The sequence below is a fragment of the Protopterus annectens genome, chromosome 1.part1, assembly GCF_019279795.1.
Source record: "Protopterus annectens isolate FY-2018-M chromosome 1.part1, PAN1.0, whole genome shotgun sequence".
NCBI classification, from domain to species: domain Eukaryota; kingdom Metazoa; phylum Chordata; order Ceratodontiformes; family Protopteridae; genus Protopterus; species Protopterus annectens.
Genome location: NC_056726.1, coordinates 1,320,295,542 through 1,320,316,011, shown reverse-complemented (window position 1 = coordinate 1,320,316,011; position 20,470 = coordinate 1,320,295,542). Strand labels below are relative to the sequence as shown.

Below are 20,470 nucleotides of genomic sequence, written 5' to 3'. Positions count from 1 at the left end.
ATCCAAATTAACTGATGTGGTTTCACCCCATCAGAGCTACTGGTCCCACCACCCCATTCACAATTACTTCAAGTAACAATACCTACATTACACCAGTCACCCAAACCAAACTTCTAGGTGTTATCATTGATCAAAACCTGAAATTTGACATACACATTGCACAGACTATAAAGAAAGTAGATAAGAAACTCGGAACTCTATACAGGTATAAAAAATACCTTACCAATAATATTAAAACTATTATTGCTAGAACCCACCAAGTCTCCACACATCTCTATGCATCCCCCCATTTTCACTATGCATAACAAAATAGACTTAACTAAATTAAACAGCTGTTACAACAAAATAGCAAAATTTGCAACCGATCATCCCTATCGATCTCATCACTGCCAGGCCCTTAAACAACTATCTTGGTTAGAATTAGAAAATTTGCTCACCCTTAACCAACTTACAATGGCCCATCAAATAATTCACCAACCTGAAAAAACACCAGCCCTACAAGACCTGTTAAACCACTGTTCAAACAAATGCATACTAAAACCCAGTAACACATCACTAATCAACATAACCAGAAGTAAAAACAGGGCTGGAGACGCCATATATTCTAACTACATTGCTAAAATCTGGAACAATTTTCTCCTTAACATTAGGACCACAACCCACAAAACAACCTTTAAAAACCTTCTCAAACTCCACTTAACTGATTCATGGATTTGTACATGTTCTGACCAAAGGTAAACAACCCAAATCAATTACCTAGCAACCAAACTAAACTTAACTCAACTTAACTAGCTATTCCTAGTGGCTACTGTCACCTCTGTCTTCCCTCAGCCCATCATATTATTCTTACTTTATGCCACTACTTTTACCCTCAACCCACTTTTAATAATGTTATTGTATATATTTTATATTTTTCTTACTCTAACACCTCACTCTCTCTTCTATTAGAAATTTGCTCTGCTATTATTTTTCATGTGTTACCATCCCTTAATAATGACTTAGTTCTTGTAATATTTCTTGTTTATATTACTTGTTTTATATTTCTTGTAATATTTCTTGTTGTATTTCTTGTAATGTTATAATTTTGTGGAGCTTTTCTCCCCGGACCTCCACTGAAAATGGGCCATTGGCCCAGTCGGACTTTCCCAGTAAACAAATGTAAAATAAATAAATAAATAAAAGTAAAGCACAACACAAGCAATGCAAACAAAGAAAATTATGTTAAATAGTCAAGGAAGTCAGAATGATGAAATAAACACCTATTTAAAAAAATAAAGCAACAAATCAAACAAAAAGTAAAAGATAATCAAACGAGAAGAGCCAAAATAATTCTCAGATGAATCAGACATTTATCTTTTGAGTGCAGTGAAAATCTTTGTGCTCTCACAGCAAAAGAACATCAACCACCACTTTCTTGTAAGTACAGTTATAAACTTAGTGGTAAGATCAGAGTAGCAGTAGATGAAGAGACAATGACATCTACATATAAGATGAAACTTTATGATTTAAGCCAAGACAACCACATTTAAAGAAGACTGAAATGTTCTTGCTGCATACAGGCAACTTTGGGAAAATGTGACAGTTAAAAGAATGAACTTTTCTGAACTGGCATACATATGCACCTTTATTGCTTACTCTGATTTAAGATAGCAAAGCTGGTATCAATTTAGTTTTGTGTTGTAAAATAATATATCCTACAGAGGGCTCTTTCTTGTTAACTTTTATAAGATTTAAGAAGACAAAAATGTTGTTTTCTTACCCCCTCTTGCGTCATTATTTCACTTGTGTAGCTATAAATTACTGCTATGAAGAATCCTTTGTCACAATGCTAGGACAAAACAAGTGTCGCATATCTCGGGTTTACTTTAGAGCCAAATGGTATGGGCACCTTAAGTTTTTCAAGTAGAGTTGATGTAGACATGAGCCTGTTGTGATAGTCGTGAGCAGTGCTACTGATGAGCACTATACAGAGGGAGCAGAAAATAAACCAAAAGTATGACTGTATTACATCTGAGCAACATACGGTTCTTAATTCAGGATGTGAGCTAGCATATTACCAGCAAGGGGTGAGCTGTATTCTAAAAGTTGGTGAAGAATTACAAAAATCCTAGATACTTTAATTACCTGGATCTACAGAGCTCTGAAAGGGATTTATTCTAGTAGACAAAGGACTGAAGTAGGTTGACAGGAGTAGGATCACTGAAGTAGGAAACATAGCTGAGAGGTGAAAAGTACAATCTGGAGGGGGCTGTGGATGAAGTCTGGGGAATGTCCGGCTGCTTCTGGATTACACAGAATGGTAGAAGGCTTAACGTGCTTAAAATGAAACTCGTATTACTGTGGTGAGTACTGATCATAAAGGTGATACTGGAAAGGAGACAAGGTTTGGAATAAAAGAAAAAAAAAACTAACAAGTGTGTATATATGGGACACAAGGGATAGTGTTTTTACAATTATTTTTTTCATAATGGTAGAGAGAGAAACAGCTAAGGTTGGGTAAAGGCCTGGGAACAAGTTGGAGAAGATAGATGTGCGATGAGAGAAAGAGAACTACAGTAAAAGTAAGAGGAGTGATACATTAAAACATCTCTGTTACGGAAATGGAAGGACATTATTATGTCAACAATGAGAGGAAGTAGCGAGAAGGGCTGGACTAGAAGTACTTATTGACTAAGTGGGAGAACCCCTTGGAAGATCATAAACTGTGGTACTAGGACAGGAAAGACAGGCTAGACTGAGGCCCAGAACTGTATGAGAGTTGGTCAGTCTTTTTCAACATTCATACAGCAGGACTGCAGAAGAGTGAGAAACACTGGCCAACATCAGCAAAGTCATAGTGTGGCATCATGAAGACATGACAATGAGATTCGGAATCAGAAACAGGACAATGACAATCAGAATCAGAAATATGTCCATAATACTGAAAGAGATAACCTGTTTAAATATTAAGGTAAGGGGATTACAAAAGTGAAATATACAACAGCATTAAATGGAAGTAGAATGAGAAAATGGAATGCAAGGAATCTAAATAAAACATGGCTGGAGGCATCCTACAGGCCATATGAGTCACCCCCTGTAGATGACTGTATACAGAGTAAGGGAGGGGCAGATGCTCCTCATAGCAAATTTCTGAAATGGAAGAGATATAGTATACAGATGATGGAGATCACACAAGGACACTGTATGAGTTCATCACCTTGATATTTAAAAGGATAAGGAATACAGGGGTCTTGGGGAGTGGATATTGTTTAGTCAACCTGTGAGCTGCTACCAGGACATTTAGAGTCTACAGAAGTATTTATTTCTTGATTTACTAATGAAACTGTGCAATATCTCTTCAGAAGCTGGAGTGGGATTATAGCACTATGCAGGATGAAGCTTTATAATCATGGACCCATTAGCCGCACTTATGTCCCTTGGGGAGGTCATGGAGTAAATTGTACACCCCAAGTCAGTAGAATTTCTGAAAACTGATTACCTTGCTGATGGCCATCAGTTTGGCGTCACAGAACAGAACTCTTGCTGACTCAACCTGGTCCACTTATGTGACTGAAATCACTATTAAGGAAGATAGAGTGAAGACTCCTAGAGGTGTGGACTGTCCAGATTTCAGCAATGCCTTTGCCATTCACTGGGGACTGGTGAAGAACTTGGGTAGGACCTGAGAATCTGAAGTCGATAAGGAGCTAGGTTATTAACAAAAAAGCGATGCTGGTTATTAGGGTCCAGACTGTCCATATCAGTTGTTAGGTATTGTCTGGTTTATCATCCTATTTACTAATAACACTTAAACTGGCACTGTGGTCACAGACAAATATGTTAAGCCATTAGCCTCCAACAAGGCTGTCTGCAACTTGTAGAGTTAGCAGATATGGCAGCAGTGGTTTAATGCAAAAATGTGAAAATTGTTAGATTCAATGAGGTAGTACAGAGGAGATCATTTCTACCATATTCATAAGGAAGAGGGAAAGGAAAATATTTAGGGGTTATACTTTTTCCTAGATAAGGATAATTCGGTGAGCATAGGAATACAACTGTGAATGCTAATTGGATGGCGGGCAAAATAGCTACAGGTTATTATTCTATGCTAGGGGGCAGCTGCCTGTGTGGAGTTTTGTATGTTTACCCCATTTCAGCATGGGCTTTCTTCTGGAGCTCTCCTGGTGCTCTTCTGTAACCCTTTTAAAGAAGTTTACTAGAGTCACTAGACAGGATCAACACTTTACAAAGCCAAAGTGTTGGGGGGTCAAGTCTAGTAAGATTTTTGATATTGTAGTTTATGAGTTCAGTTATAATACTTTCTATAGATTTACAGATGAGACTTGTAAGGAAGACAGATTTATAATTTTCTAGGTTTGTTGAAAAGATACCCTTATGGAGGTGCATCACTACTGCAGTGTGACACTCATCAGAAGCAAAACCAGAACCTAAACAGTTGAAGAAGAGGGCCTACAAGGGCATGTTTAAAGCTATTAATTAAGCAACCAGGTATATTGTTAGGGTTCATGAAGGAAACATTTTTGGTGTTGGTAAGTACTTTCAGTAAATGAGCTTTAGAAATAATGGAGAAGTGAGGCATTCAGATATTTCAGAGTTTAGACAGAAGTCACGGAGGTGGTGAAGTTTTCATTAAATTAATTTACAAGAATATTGGCTGCGGTAGCGTTGTCGCCTCACAGTAAGACGCTGTCCGGTTCAATTCTCAGCTAGAGCGTCTTCTGCATGGAGACATGCGTGAATGGGCGTACCTCCGTTGAAGGTTGTGCATCAGGCCTGGCAAGCCGGTACTTAAAAATCAACTGCCAATCATTAGCGGACCAGAGTTCCGTTGTGGCAACCCCTAACCGGGAAAAGCCGAAAGACACAAACAAATTGACAATGTCTATTGGTCACAGTGGGGGAGGATCATTTTACATATGTTCAGAGCAAAGCAGACTATTGTTTCTTAGTCTTGTAACATAGCTAAATGAGGATTTAAAATTATCTTTGGTTTCAGAAATTAGCCCAAGTTCATGGGCTCATTTAGTGAACCTGAAAGTGTTTTTTATATTTTTTTATTGTTTTATAGATATGAACCCATGTGCAATAACTACTGAAGAAAACAAACTCTATTACAAACTGCATCTCTCCGTGCAGGTAAAGTAGAAAAGAAACTGCTGGTATTCTAAAATGATGGTAATAATGCATGTGCAGCAATGCATGACATTATAATTAATGCAAACAAGTCAAATCTAGCTAGTTTGGCTTTGGCAGAGTTAGTTTAACAGCTTTAAAATCTATGTAGCTAAGCTTTATTACCCAGTACATTTGGGGTTCTGTTAAATATCAAGTATGATGGACCCAGGTTTCTTTCACTCAGAATGAAAAAAAAATATGTAATATACAGCAGACTTTGTCTGATTGCATAGTCTGGAAACACTTTTTGGGTCATAAGATATATTGCACATTGGATCTTGCCATGACAACACACATTTATTTACCTATGCATTTGCAGGAAGGTCCATCTGCATTATTCATCCATTTTCAGGCAAGGCCTGGAAAGAAAAGTAACATCAATTACATGTATTACAGTAGAAGAGAGTACAATAAGTGTATATAAAAAATAGTACAAAACAAAAACAATTCAAACATGTGGCCAGAAAACGTTTGAGTACAAAGAATAGTAAGCAAAATAATTTATACAAAAACACTGAGAAAAGAAGCAGATGTAAATGAGCAACATTTCAATAGAGCATATTCTTAGAAGCAAGTGAATGATGTTGTTGAACATATTATGTCATAGTTTCATTTCCAGAGTTGTATCTTATCTTCATATAAGGATAAGTGATCCCTGTTAGTATGGCATGGCGAAGGTGGTGTACATTGGTGATTTCACTTCTAAAGCTCAAAATTTCAAATCATCAAACCTCTAATTATCAAACACCAGAGGATCAAAGGTTTGAAATATCAACCCCTGTCAATGGAGATTGCAGTACAGTGCAGAACGGGAACTTTAAAATTCTCTTCACTGTAGTGCAATGTAGGAGATGGTATATTTAAGTAGCAGGGGGTGTGAGGATGCTGGGGAGCTTGGTCCCTTGCAAAAATGTGAAATAAGAAGTATTCATGCTTTAGAGTTTGTTTGTTTTTAGGTTCAATATTTCAAATCTTTGATCCTCTGGTCTTAGATAATTAGAGGTTCAATAATTTGAAATTTTGAGCTTTAGAAGTGAAACCGCATTAGTACATAAAATGAGAGCTTAGCAAAACTTTTTGGAAATAATTCAATTTTTAGTCTGTAGACTAAGATTGATGTTAATACTGGCAGCATATAAGTTAATAAAGCAATATTATAAGGAAAATGAGAGATGGGAGTGGTATGAGAATACAGAAGGTTTGTATGGATGCTTATGTTGAGCATTATGTAAAGAGTCAGTTTTTAGGTGTGTAGGAATGAGAGTGGTTATTGTCTAATAAATAACCTCTATGTAGTTTTGGATTTTGTTATATGGCAGTGGGTAATGCATTCCACACTTTAGAGATGTATACAAACTACAAGACATTACCATGACTACTGTTGGATCTTAGGGTTCTGGTTAGGAGTTTGCCTTGTGATCTCAACCTTCTTGGTGAGGAATATCACTGGATAAGATTTGTAGTCAGTAGGCATTTGTCAAGGTTATCTAGCATTGTATAGGTTGTTTGCAGCTGGTCATAATGGAGCCAGGTGGGGAGATTTAGCCATTATGGTTGGTTTATGGGGTAATAATGATGAGTTTTGAATAGGGAGTTTGAAGCAAAGCCGGCTGTTTAACTGAAGATGTGTTCTGGTTTATCTATCCAAGTTGCATGAAGGTTTGTGAAAATGGGGAATAGAAGTTTATTAATAAATATGAGGAGGCTGTGATAATGGGAGCACTATCTGTTAGAACCATTTTGTTTAGTATAAAAGTCTAACTCTTCGGTGGGTATTCTGAGTAACATAAACAACTTGAAGGTAGAACTTGAAATTGACATTGGTAATAACTATTAACCGGTTTTGTGTGTGAGATGACTTGAGTTTTGGCTTTACTTGCAGATGTGACACAGAATGAATCTTCAATCTCAGAAGGATGCATAGTAGTTTGCCTTTTGAGGGTTTAGTAATAGTTGTGGATTGCTGAGCCATGATTCTATGGGTGTGAAAGTGTCCTGAGTTATGCACTGCAATTTTAATAGATATGTGACTAAACAAACCATGGTAGAATCATCGGCATTATGAATAAAGGCTGCCTACTTTGTAGAGGTATGTAAGTCATTTTGAATAGTAGGTGTCTTAGGATGAAACCTTGTGGAACTCCTATTTGGTTTGGGATGAATGATGAGAAACAGTGCTGACGTTTTACAGAGTACGATCTATTAGCTAAACTGCTTCTGAACCAGTTTATTTACTGCTCTAGGCCAATACTGACAGCTTTTTGGGAGCGTATTGGAAGGGAGACTGTGCTGAATACCTTTCCAAGGTCAATAACCTGGCAGACAAAAGTTTTCCTGTGTTTATTTTATTATTGACAGTATCTATGTCAGACATCAGGACTGAGTCATTGCCGTGACTAAGGCAGAAACCATGTTATGAAGGGGATTTTAGGGGTTACCAAGTTAAGAACTGAAGTGTATGGCAATGGATGCATTTCTCGAAGATTTTGGATACTGGAGGAAGGATGGCAATGAAGTGGTAATTTGACAGGTCATATAAGCTGCAACCATTAGTGTAAGAACATTTCAAAAGATTATTTATGCATGGTGTCTTAATGTATTCACCATCTAGATTATTTATTGGATGGGCGATTGCTTTTAAAGCAGGACTGATTGTGTTTCACTTGTTTACTCTGATGAAATCTGTTCAATACAGACAAAAGAGCTTAGTCATTTAATAAACCGCAACGTGTGTTGCAAGGTGATTCTGACTTGTTTATATATATTTTTAGTTTGGTTGGTGTTTTCTGTTTAACATTTCAAAAGTGCTGGCACATAAGATTCTTGAATAATCAGTTTAATAGTACAGATACATGATAGGATTTGAATTCTGTTGCTGTTTTTAAAATTTTATAGAATACTTTATCAGCTGCTAACGTAGTAGATTTAAACACTATCAGTAGGTTTCTAATGAGAGTGGTGGGAACAATTTGCAGATTAGATGACTTAGAGTTATTCTTGTTTTCATGGGTTGTATTGATCATGGTTGTCAAAGGTGTGAATAATGAGGTAACAACTCAAGTGAAATGTTAGTTGAAGTTTTCTGTAATTACTGGGTTTGTGAGATTTGGAGATGGATTAGGTTGGGTACTTTTAGAAAGTTTTAGTAGACACTGTATAGTGGACCATAATTGCTTAGCACTGCATTGGTGGGACTGTTGGAAATTCTTTAGGTTGCAGTAGATTGCCTTCTGATATTAGTTTCTTAATTTTTATTCTTAGATGCATGCAATTTTGTAGGTTATCAGATGTTTTGTTAGAGCACCTGGGTTTCTAAGACTTATCCTGTTCTGTCATAAAACATTTGTTTTTTTGTGGGTTAGCCAGGGGCAAATTTGGTTTTAACTCTCTCTTTCTCTTTCTTCTAACTGTGGCTTGTATGTCTGTAATGTTGAGGAATTGACTTTGGAGTAACTGTGTCATCTAGAAGGAGAAGTTCGAATAGGGCCCAATTGCATTGTTTGAGAGTGGCACTGATATTTATGCAATTTAACATTTTCTTACATATGTATTTATCTTCCAAATGGAATTGCAATTGTACCATACCCTCCAACTTCTAAATCCTGACCACTTCTAATTACATAGCTCCTCTCAAATTCTTACACTTATACTCAATTTGTTTCTTTTTCTTCTATAAATATACATGTTTACAATATTCCCTACTACAACCCCACAACCTTTTTCTAAAGTTTCATCTCTGTTTTACTCTGTAATATTAGCTAGCAGCAATTGTACAAAGCGGCATACTTCTACTTTTGTTCTACCTCTATTTCTTAAAAAATGTTAATTTCTAGACATTGATTAATCATGTGAATTTCATCAAAATGAATAATTTTCTTCTAGGTATAATTTTCTCTTGGAATTTACTTGCTTTTATTTTTACTTACTGTTTAGAATCCTACTAATTGTTCATGTTTTGTTTTATTTACCTGCATTCTTTTGGTGCTTTCTCCCCAGGCCTCCACTGAAAAAGGTCTCTTACTGGCCCAGTGGACTATCCCAGTAAACAAATGCCAATAAATAAAATGAAGTTTCTTATTAGGTTAATTATATGGGCTTGGGTGACTTCCTCTAGTGTTTTTGTATGTTGGTCACTCTTGGATTCTGGAAGGATGCTTGTATGTATTACTTTCCTGGGGTCATTTGTTAACAGTCTGGTATAGATGCCCTGCTGCTATTTTCGCACAGCCTGATAGCCATACTCTTTCACACTCTTAGCACATGAAATCTGAACAAAGCCAAAAATAATGGGGGGACAAAGGCCCAGAAATGGAGAAAATGTTTAAATATTGCTCCTATAAAGTTAGAAAGTTGGCCGAATAACCTTTTGCATTAGAATGCATTTTCTAAAGGGTATGAAGTCTGAAACTCAAAAGGTCCATCATTATTTAGTGACTTCAATCTTCAATGATTTGGCAGAAAACCACACATTTTAAGAGGGACAGATGCAAAAATGAGGTAAAAATCTGGGCATTCTGTGAAAATCTGGACATTTGAGAAGTATGCTGGTAGTTATACTGATCAGTCAGTTCAAACAAGTCAATACCTGGGTTTAATGAAGTTGTAGTAACATTTGCCTAATCTTTATTTACATCACCTAGTATTATTGTTTCATTCAGGATGTTAGTTGCCATCCAGTAAAATATATCATCTAGAGTTCTTGTGTTGTTATGGTAGGGAGGTCAATTACAGTGGTTGTTTTGCATGTCATTTTTTGTGTGAAAAGGACATTAAAATAAGGTAATGGGTAGAAACCTAATTATTTGTTATCTCAAAATTGCACTTTCTAACCTTCTCACCTTACATTAAATGGTCAATACTGCTAAAATAATAAGTATAAACTATATTTTAAATATTGGTCATTACTGCTGAAATACCAGAAAACAGATTCTTACATAATCAGATTGTAAAAGTCTTAAATATTGTCTTTATTTATAATAAGCTATCTCTCCTTATTTAGACATGTAAATATTTCATTTTGCTATATAGGTTAATCTGATTTGCACTTCTATTTAAACCCATTATTTATTTAAGTATGTATTTATTCTCTCATTCACTCATCCATTTAATAATTCATATGTTGATGAAGTAACTCACAAAGGACATGTATGGTGCACATATTACTGCACATCCAAGGCTGCTGTGAGGCAAAAACATATGCATATGATAATATCTGTACCATGCGCAAACCCAAGTGACTTAGTGTACTGATAAAATGGTATCTGCGTTTTTAGCAGTTGGAATTGTATATTTAGTATTTTATCCATGATAGTTATATGTTTTCCAGTGTATTTTAATGTAACATTATTCCTCCACCCATTTTAACTAAATGTTTTCCATGCAGGTTATAATTTTTCATCTGTGTAGAATTTTGGTATTAAATTTTTCAGTGTAGTCATTAATAATCAAGTGTACAATACCTCATTTGACTTCTGGCAGGTGAATGATTTTTCTAGGACAAGGTTTCACAAACATCTATCTTGTTTTCCACCTAACACAGCCTACAAAATATTTACGAGAGCAATTATTCGGATGACAACTTCAAAAACTGAAAGACCAACATATGAAAGCAATAATGCCCCCCCACACACATTTTTAAGTTGGATTATCTGAAGATATAACTGCTGCATCCTAAAAAAATATAATTGCAATGGTATTCAAAAGAGACTAAGCAATTCATTTATGTCACGTGACTTCTGATTTCTTATATTACATGGGTCATTAGTAGGTTCTCACAGTCTGAAGAAGTTCATACTATTTAAGTAGACAAAAATCCTAACCATGTTTTTCATTTTTAATTTTTATCAATGAATCAAGCTGTGAGCTATTTTGCCAGTTTTTGGTTATTTATTTTATATTCAGTTACTATCGTTCAGTATTACACACTGTTTTTATTTTATATATATACATATATATATATAGATATATATATATATATATATATATATATATATATATATATATATATATATATGGTTTACCTTTACATCGTTGATCACACTTTGTCGACCAGCCACTTAATCGACACAGTTTACGCGAACCAAAACTGCAAAAAATTTTAAATATCGAAAAACATTCGACACTCGACATTTCCAGCCACGCCACACCTCCACACCATTGCTATCATGGGTCAAAAAGGGGAGAGGTTTTGTCATTCGCTTATTCGGAATTCGACTTTGGAGACGTTCACATTTTGGCATTCGCATAAGTCATTTCACCCATATTGGGATTGACAATATAAAGGTAAACCTATATATATATATATATATATATATATATATATATATATATATATATACAGAAAGAGAGAGAGACAATAGTTCTTGAATGATTGTACAAACTGTATGCAATGTATACTCTATTTTTGACATTTAGCAAAAAACCTATGGTTAAGAAAATAATAAAGGGAGAGTTAGTGAAGTTAAACAAAATGGATAAGAGTGGTTAGAGAAGGGAACAATAAAAGGAAAAAGGATAATGTATTACTATATCAGCTCAGCAGTTACAAAAGAAGTATACGAGGATTTACAAAATGTATGATGTGGGTGCTTTTTCTTGTCCTCTCAAAGAGGGAAGAATTATGAAAATTTCCAAAAACTAAAGCAAGTTAAGACATAGTAGCTGGGTGTGATTTATCACAAAACTCTTAAAGTGACCGGACAATGTGTAAAAGTGACTATACTTTGTAATAAATCGTAGAAGGAAAGAAACATTTCTGAAAGCTGGAAGGAGGCAATTTGATTTCCCTTCACAAGAACCAGAGCAAGAAAAGAGTTAAAATATAATTGCCAGTTTATTAATATCTGTAAGGAACAGAAAGATACTCACAAAACCACAAGGAGTAATTTTGTTTCCATAAGTTACATCAAGTACAGGTTCTAAGTGACAAGACTCAGTCTTTTCTTCTCTATAATTAGATCAACCACTATTTAACCAAAAGAACTCAAGTTGTCTCCAGAGTCAATGCAGGAGGAACCACAGATGAAATGGCAGAATAGAATAGAATCACTCTTTATTGTGTAAACGTTAAGTGCTTTCATCCCTTTGAAAAGGGACTTCATCAGAACGTGTTCAATTAAAATGCAATAAGTTTATATATAAACATTAAAATGTCATATGACTTAAACCAACAAATCCCAGTTCCCAAACTTTAAATCAATGAATTATTCATCATAGGAAACCTTTTAGATTCAATAGATATAATTAAATGACAAATTTGAGCCAATAATTTCACATTAAAATGTTGCATTATATATCTATTTTTATATATATATATATATATATATATATATATATATATGTGTGTGTGTGTGTGTGTGTGTGTGTGTGTGTGTATATATATATATATATATATATATATATATATATATATCTTTATGGGTCTACCTGAAAACATCATAATCTCAAAACGCCGACGACAAGAACACTGACACCGGAAGATCGACAATGGAGAAGACCGACAGTTGAAAATCCTGACGCTGAGAACACCGACATGTAAAGGTAAGTGTGCGATAGGGATGGACGTTAGGGTCAGGGTGTGGGTAAGGTAAGTGTGCGATAGTGATGGTCTGTAGGGTTAGGGGCGGGTTAAGTGAGTTAGGGTTAGGGCGTGGGTCAGGTGAGTGTGCGATAGTGACGGACCTTAGGGTTAGGGTTTGGGTTAAGGTTAGTGAATAGATAGTTGTGTATGTAAGGTTCAGTGTAGGTTTGTAAGGTTTTTGGTGTGCTTGTGTTGTGTGTGTGCTTTTTGGACAAGAGATTTGTTTTGTTTGTTGAGTGTTGGGATTGTGGTTTGTCGGGTATGTGACGTTTTGTGTTTCTGAACTTTCCGTTTTGTGGTGTCGGTGATTTCGTTGTCGGTGTTGTAGCACGTCGGTGTTGTCAGGTAGACCCATATATATATATATATATATATATATATATATATATATATATATATATATATATATGCATTTATATATGCATAAAAAATTTATAAAATTAAGTGTGACCCAATGAGTTACAGCTTAAGATGCCTGCAATTTTAATACACTGTTGAGGGACAGAGTATAATTTAAACCAGAAAGTGAAATGGCCTCTAATCTCAGCTGCTATAATAGTTCCCTATATTCAAGCCTTTGTTCCCAGGCTGCACCTCTAATATATGGTACCACTTGTCCTAACACAAAAATTAAGTACAAATTGTTATCTAGACAAACCAGAGTGTGCTTATAAAGGATATTAGTCTCGTTAGAGTTTTTCAAGTTATAATATTGCTCATAAATGCATTTCTTTAAAGCCTTTTCAGTTTTTCCCTCATAGAAATAGTGGCAAAAATCACAACAGGCAAGGTAAACCACCCTGGTGAAGTTACAATTAAAATTTTGTTGTGATTTAAACTCAAAATCAATACTTTTTAGTTTTAAACTGTTGCCTTCATGTATATATCTACATTGTGAACAAGATTCACATTTTGTCATGCCTCAAAGTTTTTTTTTCAGAAATAACAGGGGCATTTGACGCTGCAGCTGATTCTGACCTCTCTTTTAGATTAAAATGCCTCTTGTACACAAACTGTGGCCCAGCACCTAGTATACTGTGAGTAAAGCCATCATACTCAATAACTTTCCTATTACTAACCATAACTTGTTTGATGGCATTCCTACATAGGCCATATTTAATTAACATTGTCTGTTCAAAATTAATAGGCACTACAGGTGAAGTCATTTCTGGCCGGGCCCTATTCCTATCAAAGGGTAAAATGTGTCAACCCTTTTCTGGCAAGCCTTATCCTTAATGTCACCTAACATTTTCAATGGATACTCTTTTTCAACAAATGTGTTAATTAACTTATCTAATTCTAGCAAAAACTGGTCATCACTTGACACTACCATTTGGCCCTTTACATGTCTCTTTTTCTGTTTAAATGGATGACTACTGGTGTAGTGTAAAAAGGCATTGGAATATATAGGTTTTCTATACAACAAAGAGCTACAACTTTTCTTATGCATATCCTTGACTAAATTAATGTCTAAATAATTAATCCTATCAATAGAGTAGAAATAAGTAAAATTAAAAAAATGGTAGATGCATTTAGAAAAGCAATGAAATTACCAAGCTCAGATAGATTGCCTTTCCACATAATGAATATATCATCCAGAAAATGAAAACAGGTAACTACAAAATACATAAATTCTGATCTGAAAACCTTATTCTGTTCCTAATACCGACAAGCCGTGGTGGTGCAGCGGTGGCATTGTCGCCTCACAGCAAGAAGTTCTCCCATTCGATTTTCAGCTGGAGCGCCTTCTGTGTAGAGTCTGCATGTCCTCCCCACAGTCGAGTAGCATTCGAAAGACATGCGTGAATGGGTGTGCCTTTGTTGAAAGTTGGGTGCCGAGCTGGCACCTCGGCACCATAAAAATCTACTGCCAATCATTAGCGAACTGGAGTTCCGCTGTGGCGACCCCTAACCGGGAAAAGCCGAAAGAAAACAACAACATTCTGTTCCCAATACCAAAGGAGTATGTTGCCATAAAGGGGGGCACATGCTGTCCCCATTGCTATGCCAAATATTTGTTTAAAATATTCACCTTCATAGTAAAGGAAATTATTAAAAAGGGCAACATCCATGAAATCAACCAAAATGTTTACATTTCTATTTGAAATGTCTTTACATATTCCACATGCCTCCCTAAACCATTCCAAACCAATAGAGAGGGGTATGCAGTAAAATACATCAATTATATCTACCATGACTAGTGACCACTGGTCATTATAAAACTCTTGCTGCATGCATCTTAAAAATATCCCATGAGTCACATAGAATGTATGCGTGCTTAGTAATTTTTTTTTTTAAAAGTCCATCTATATAAGCTGCTAAAGGACAGGTCTTAGAACATGCTGCTGATACTATAGGCCATAAAGAGGGTCATCAAGGTTCTTATGAACCATCAGGATGCCAAAAATAGCTGTTAAGACCAGGTGGTCAACTTTTAAAAACTTGAACAAGGTATAATCAATGGCATCCTGGTGAAAAAGATCCTTTAATAACAAATCTATCTTATGATGGGTGATACTAATCTCGTCCCTAGAGATTCTAGCATATTGGAACTCATTATTTAGTAATTGATACATTCTGGACATATAGTCATTACAATCCATAAGCTCCACACTCCCTCCTTTATCAGGCCTCATAAGCTCTTGCATAACCAAAATTTCATCTTTGTTTAGATTATGATTACATTTAAACTGCAACTGCTGAAACAATTTTCTACGATCCTTTTCACAGTACTTTTCATATAACTGTATAATAGAATGAAGGGAGTGATTAAAGGAACTCACTCTAGTGAACTGCTTATTGTGTAAATATGTGTTGGCTGTAACATGAAACAAAACTTTAAGAGTCAGTTTTCTAGTAAACAATTTTAAATCTAGCAACAAATCAGCAATATCATGCTTGAATGAGGGAACAAAAGCAAAGCCCTTACTGAATAAATTAAAATGTTTTTGCTCAATCTGTATTTGGCTGTAATTAAAAATCTTAAAATCGTTGTTGATAAAAAGTACAGGTTTTGCAAATGGCTTAGCTGAAAAATAAGAAAAGTTCATATCCTCAGCAAAGTTAGAAGAAAAATCAAAGGTTGAATTGATGTGGACAAAGTCTATCACATATGTCTCTAAGAACTGTGTTTTTTTGGCATGATTAATCCCTGGAGAATGACAAAAATCCCCTCACTCCTGATAGCTCACATGCTGATTGTTCATCCACTTGGCTATCCACTCAAAGTGCTGGAGGGGTGGAAACTCCATGGGATCTAAAAAATCCTCATATTCAGTCTCTGCCTGTTGCACATTGTGGAAATATCTGTTTGAGGTAGACTGTGGTATATGATTTCCATTATCTACACTGTAGTCCTGCTCAATAAAACATTGGGACATAGTGTTTTTAGCATAGGATGCCAGGTAAGCTTTGCCCTTGGCATATGCAAGTTAATTCCTGACCAATTTTTTACTTTTCACCTCTTATTTTTTTTCTTTTTTAGGCCCTTGCTAACTTTGTTAAAAACACTGCTGTAATTATTATGGTGAAACTCAAAAAGCATGCAATGCTTAAGTGCCCTATCTAAAAGGTGGATGTCACCTGAAAGCTGTAGCATTTCTTGTTCATTGGATTTAGTAAGTATTTTCATAATGACAAAACCACAGGTGTCAAAAGCTGCCAGCAGTTCATCTATGAGCTCATTGTTCCCTGAGAGCCTGTTAGGAAATTTCCAAATTCTAAGCCTTTTGGGGACCTGCTCCCTATTTAAACATTCACTGAGATATACATTATCAAGTTGCAGTGATTTAAACTTTGTAAGTTTTTTCTCATACAACTTAAACTGTTCTATAACTGTTCCACTTACTGTTGGAAATGAAGTGGGTCTGCTGAATACAGTGGATACATTATTAAGCCAGCTCAAAATATCCATGCCGGTTGTGGAGCCACATACAGCATCACTGTTATTTGATAATCAGTTAACTAGAACACTCATCCTTCAGACTGTACCATGTACAGCTCCTAGCAAATCATCAGATAAACTGGGATTAAGCTGTGTACAAACTGATCGCAAACAATCCATACCCATAGCTAGTCCAGAAGGTTGGAGGTAGTGAAATTTGCTGTAAATTGGCCACAACAGGCATCAAAAGCTGAATAAGATCAGTCAATCTTCCTGACAGAGAAGCAAAAGCTCCCTCCTCCTCCTCATGGCATAATGGTATCACACAATCTCCTTGATAGCAATTAGGGCTACTTATGTTCTCTCTTTTCATTTATCCAGATATCCAAAACTAATACTCCTTATAACAGTCCAAATATCCCCAACCATTCCCACTTTCCTAATTACTGTACTTCTCAATCTTAAATGCAATGATACACTCAGAGTTGCTCTACCACTAACATATCATACTATTTTACAATATCAACTACCCTCTCCTTTCTGATATTTCCATAATTAAGCTGCTCTTCTTTTCATCACTTTAATTGCTAGAAATCTTAGGTAATATTACAGTATATTTTAGATTGTTATATCTCTCTGTGCTATATACAAGCCTGAGTCTATTTTTAATGAATGAACACCACTGTGTATACCTATACAATCTATGTACATTCCTCTGTTTATAAATCATGTTTATGTAAGTTATTGTAAAGCTTTTTCTCTTATGTATGTATACTTAGTGATATTTTGCATTCCTTCTGATATAATGCAACTGTCTTTTATCTATATGTCAAAATTGGTGTTAAATGTGGAGCGTTTCTCTCCAGGCCTCCACTGAAAAAGGGTTTTAGACCAGTTGGACTTTCCTGAAAAAGAATAAGATAAATAAACAAACTTCAAGGAACTGATGTTTAAAGAAGTAATATGAATATGTAGAAGCCCCTGTCAATGTGCCAAAGATTCACCAGGGTGGTCATGCCAAAGAACTCAAGTAGGAATTCATTAACTGAGTACCTGGGGTAAATGAACAGAAATGTGTAGTGAGGATGAACGTATTAGACATTAGAATAGCATTTGCCATACTTTTTAACAAAAAGCTAGTTAAGAAATGATAATCACCCTGGAGTGGCTCCTAGGTAGAAGCATATTTAAAACATTAGATTATAATGACAAGACAGGGAAGCAGTTCTCAGTTGAGTCCAGTTAAAATAAATGATGGTGCCTAGCAATGTACAGAAGAGAGACAGAATGGTGCCTAGCAATGCACTGAAGAGAGACAACAGAGGGCCTGCCCTTTTCCATGCAATCACAAATGATGTAGTGGATATTACGGAAAGAGTGAGCATTTTAAATGATGAGACAAACAAAAGAAAAGTGTCTAATAGAAAGAAACACAAAGGACTTAGGAAATAAAACAATATAGTTTGCATCTTGGCAAATGAAGCTCATTGCATAGTAATCTGTTTGAGAAACAAAAATCTGAGAACAGACTATGACATTGTTGAACAAGCAGCAGTGGTAACAAAGGTGGAAAAAAGAAGGTATGAGAGTTCCAGGGAATGGCCTAAATGTAAAGATATTATAGCAAAACTAGCCATAAGCTAGAGCAAAAAAAAAAACTGTTTATTGAGATAGTGGTAAGCACTTTGGTTCCAAACAGAACTTCACAAGACCATCCCCTTTTACATCACTCCAACATTTGAATACATAATCAAACAATTGACACCAATTAATTAACATAGAAAATCAGTAGTTTAACCCTTTCCTTTTTAACACAATTTTAAAATGATCTTTGTCATTTAGTCCTGGGAACCTGCAGGCATGTAATCTCATCTGCCAGCAGTATTCCTTCCAATCTAATTCATTTTCCGGCTCAAACCTTTATTCATAAATCACAGGAATTCGAAGAAGTAGCAGTTTTCTAAATTGCAAGATGCTGTGAACCCTTCTTTTAAAATTGTTAATTTATCAAAATTTATTTTGAGTAAAGATCATTTAAGACTATTGAACAAAAGGCTGTCCTTTGTACCACCGTGTAGAGCAGACATTGTAGATACTATTAACTCCCTAAGGAACTTTGTTAGAAAGCTCAGTTTAAAAGTTTTGTTTCTAAAAACAACAGAATTTAATGTAAGCAGTTTACTAATTTCCAAACCGAATGATAAATTTTATATTCTAAATACAAGTGAGAAAGAAACGTCATTTGATCTTAGAAATAATGAAATTGTGTATATATATATATATATATATATATATATATATATATATATATATATTACTAAATCTAATAAAGGAAATGTTGTGGTTTTATTAGATTATTCTAATTATTGTGAAGAAATGTTCTCATAAAATGATGATCAGTTTTACAAAAAGGTGGCTTGGTCTTAAATAAAGCCGCGTTATAACTTAATTGCTGTTTATATTGAGGAATGGCTGATGGAAGGGCGTATAACCAATGAGCTATCAAATTTTCTTAAGAGTATGCAAGCCTAAGCTTAGTAAGATTTTTGTTTTGCCTAAAATACATAAATGTTTAGAGATGCCAACTTTTACACCAACTGTTGCTAGTCAAGGGAGTAAACAGAAGCTATGGTGATTTTTTTTAGATAAACACTTGTAAACATAGTGTGCAGAAGTGAGTCTTTTACTAAACACATGTTTGATTTTATTAAATGTATTTCTAGAATTAAAATAGATGACACTATTTTTTCATGACAGCAGATGTTATATCTTTGTATACTTTGAATCCTAATGGGGCAGGTTTGGAAATTGTAAACAAATAATTATATTCTTCTAACATGCTTTCTGCTCAACAGGAGATGCTCTTTAGTGAGATGTTAAATGTCATTTTGTCTTATAATTTTTTTGAATTCGACAAAAAGTTTTTTTCAACGAGTCAGTGGTGTAGGGATGGGGACTGCAATGGCTCCCAGTTATGTCAATTTATTTATGTCTTGGGAGAAAGAATTTGTGTATAATTCTAAGTTTAAGTTTATGCTTTTATATAAGCATTTTATTGATGATGTGTTTATTTTATGGAAAGGTGTTTTTATGGAGTTAAATAATTTTATTGTTTATCTTAACAGCATGTCAGCATATGTAAAGTTCACATTTAAAGTGGATGTTAAAAGTATTAATTTTTGGATGTTGTAGTTTATAAAAATGTAGAAAATGGTGCGTCAAATGTTAAAATGCATAAGAAAGATGTTGAAAGTAATGCCTATTTGCGCTTTCAAAGTATGCATCATGCCAGGTTGAAAGAGAATACAGTGAAAGGGCAATTTATTAGAGCAAGTTTGCTGAATGATGATTCCAAGATTGTTTTCTAATGAATGTGATCTGTTGAAGCATAAGTTTGAGGGGAGAGGGTATCCTAGATATTTAATTGGTAAACTGTATAATGAAATAGATAGGAAAAGAGAAGTGGAATATGAACCTGTTACTGAATTTGGAGGTGATCCTTGCTATTTGGATAAGAGGACTTTGAGTAATGACTTTACAATGGCCTGTCTTTTGAGTAATTCTATAGATAAGATAAGGATTAGAGAACTTACTAGGAACAACTGGATATTCCTCATCAATTTCCCTGATTTAAGAAGGGTAATTGGGGAAGTTCTGATGTTTGCTGCCAGAAAGGTTAAGAACCTTAAAGACCTTTTTTTCTTGGAAACCCAGTTATAAAGCTAGGGGTTCTGATGTGGGAATGTGTAAATGTTAGTCCTGCAATTATTGTAGGTTTGTCATGAAAGGCATTCACGTTTTTCTTAAATGCAGAAATTTTGTTATTAAATTAA

At 35.0% G+C, this 20,470-nt stretch overlaps 1 long non-coding RNA gene across 2 annotated transcripts in view; it reads right to left on the bottom strand.

Annotated features, from left to right (window-relative positions):
* LOC122810239 overlaps window positions 1-20,470 on the bottom strand; it is a 531,132-nt gene that overhangs the window by 326,380 nt on the left and 184,282 nt on the right. For both annotated transcript variants that reach the window (XR_006366069.1, XR_006366070.1), the window contains exon 2: window positions 5,481-5,534. This is a non-coding gene — a long non-coding RNA (uncharacterized LOC122810239). The remainder of the gene's footprint in view (window positions 1-5,480; window positions 5,535-20,470) is intronic.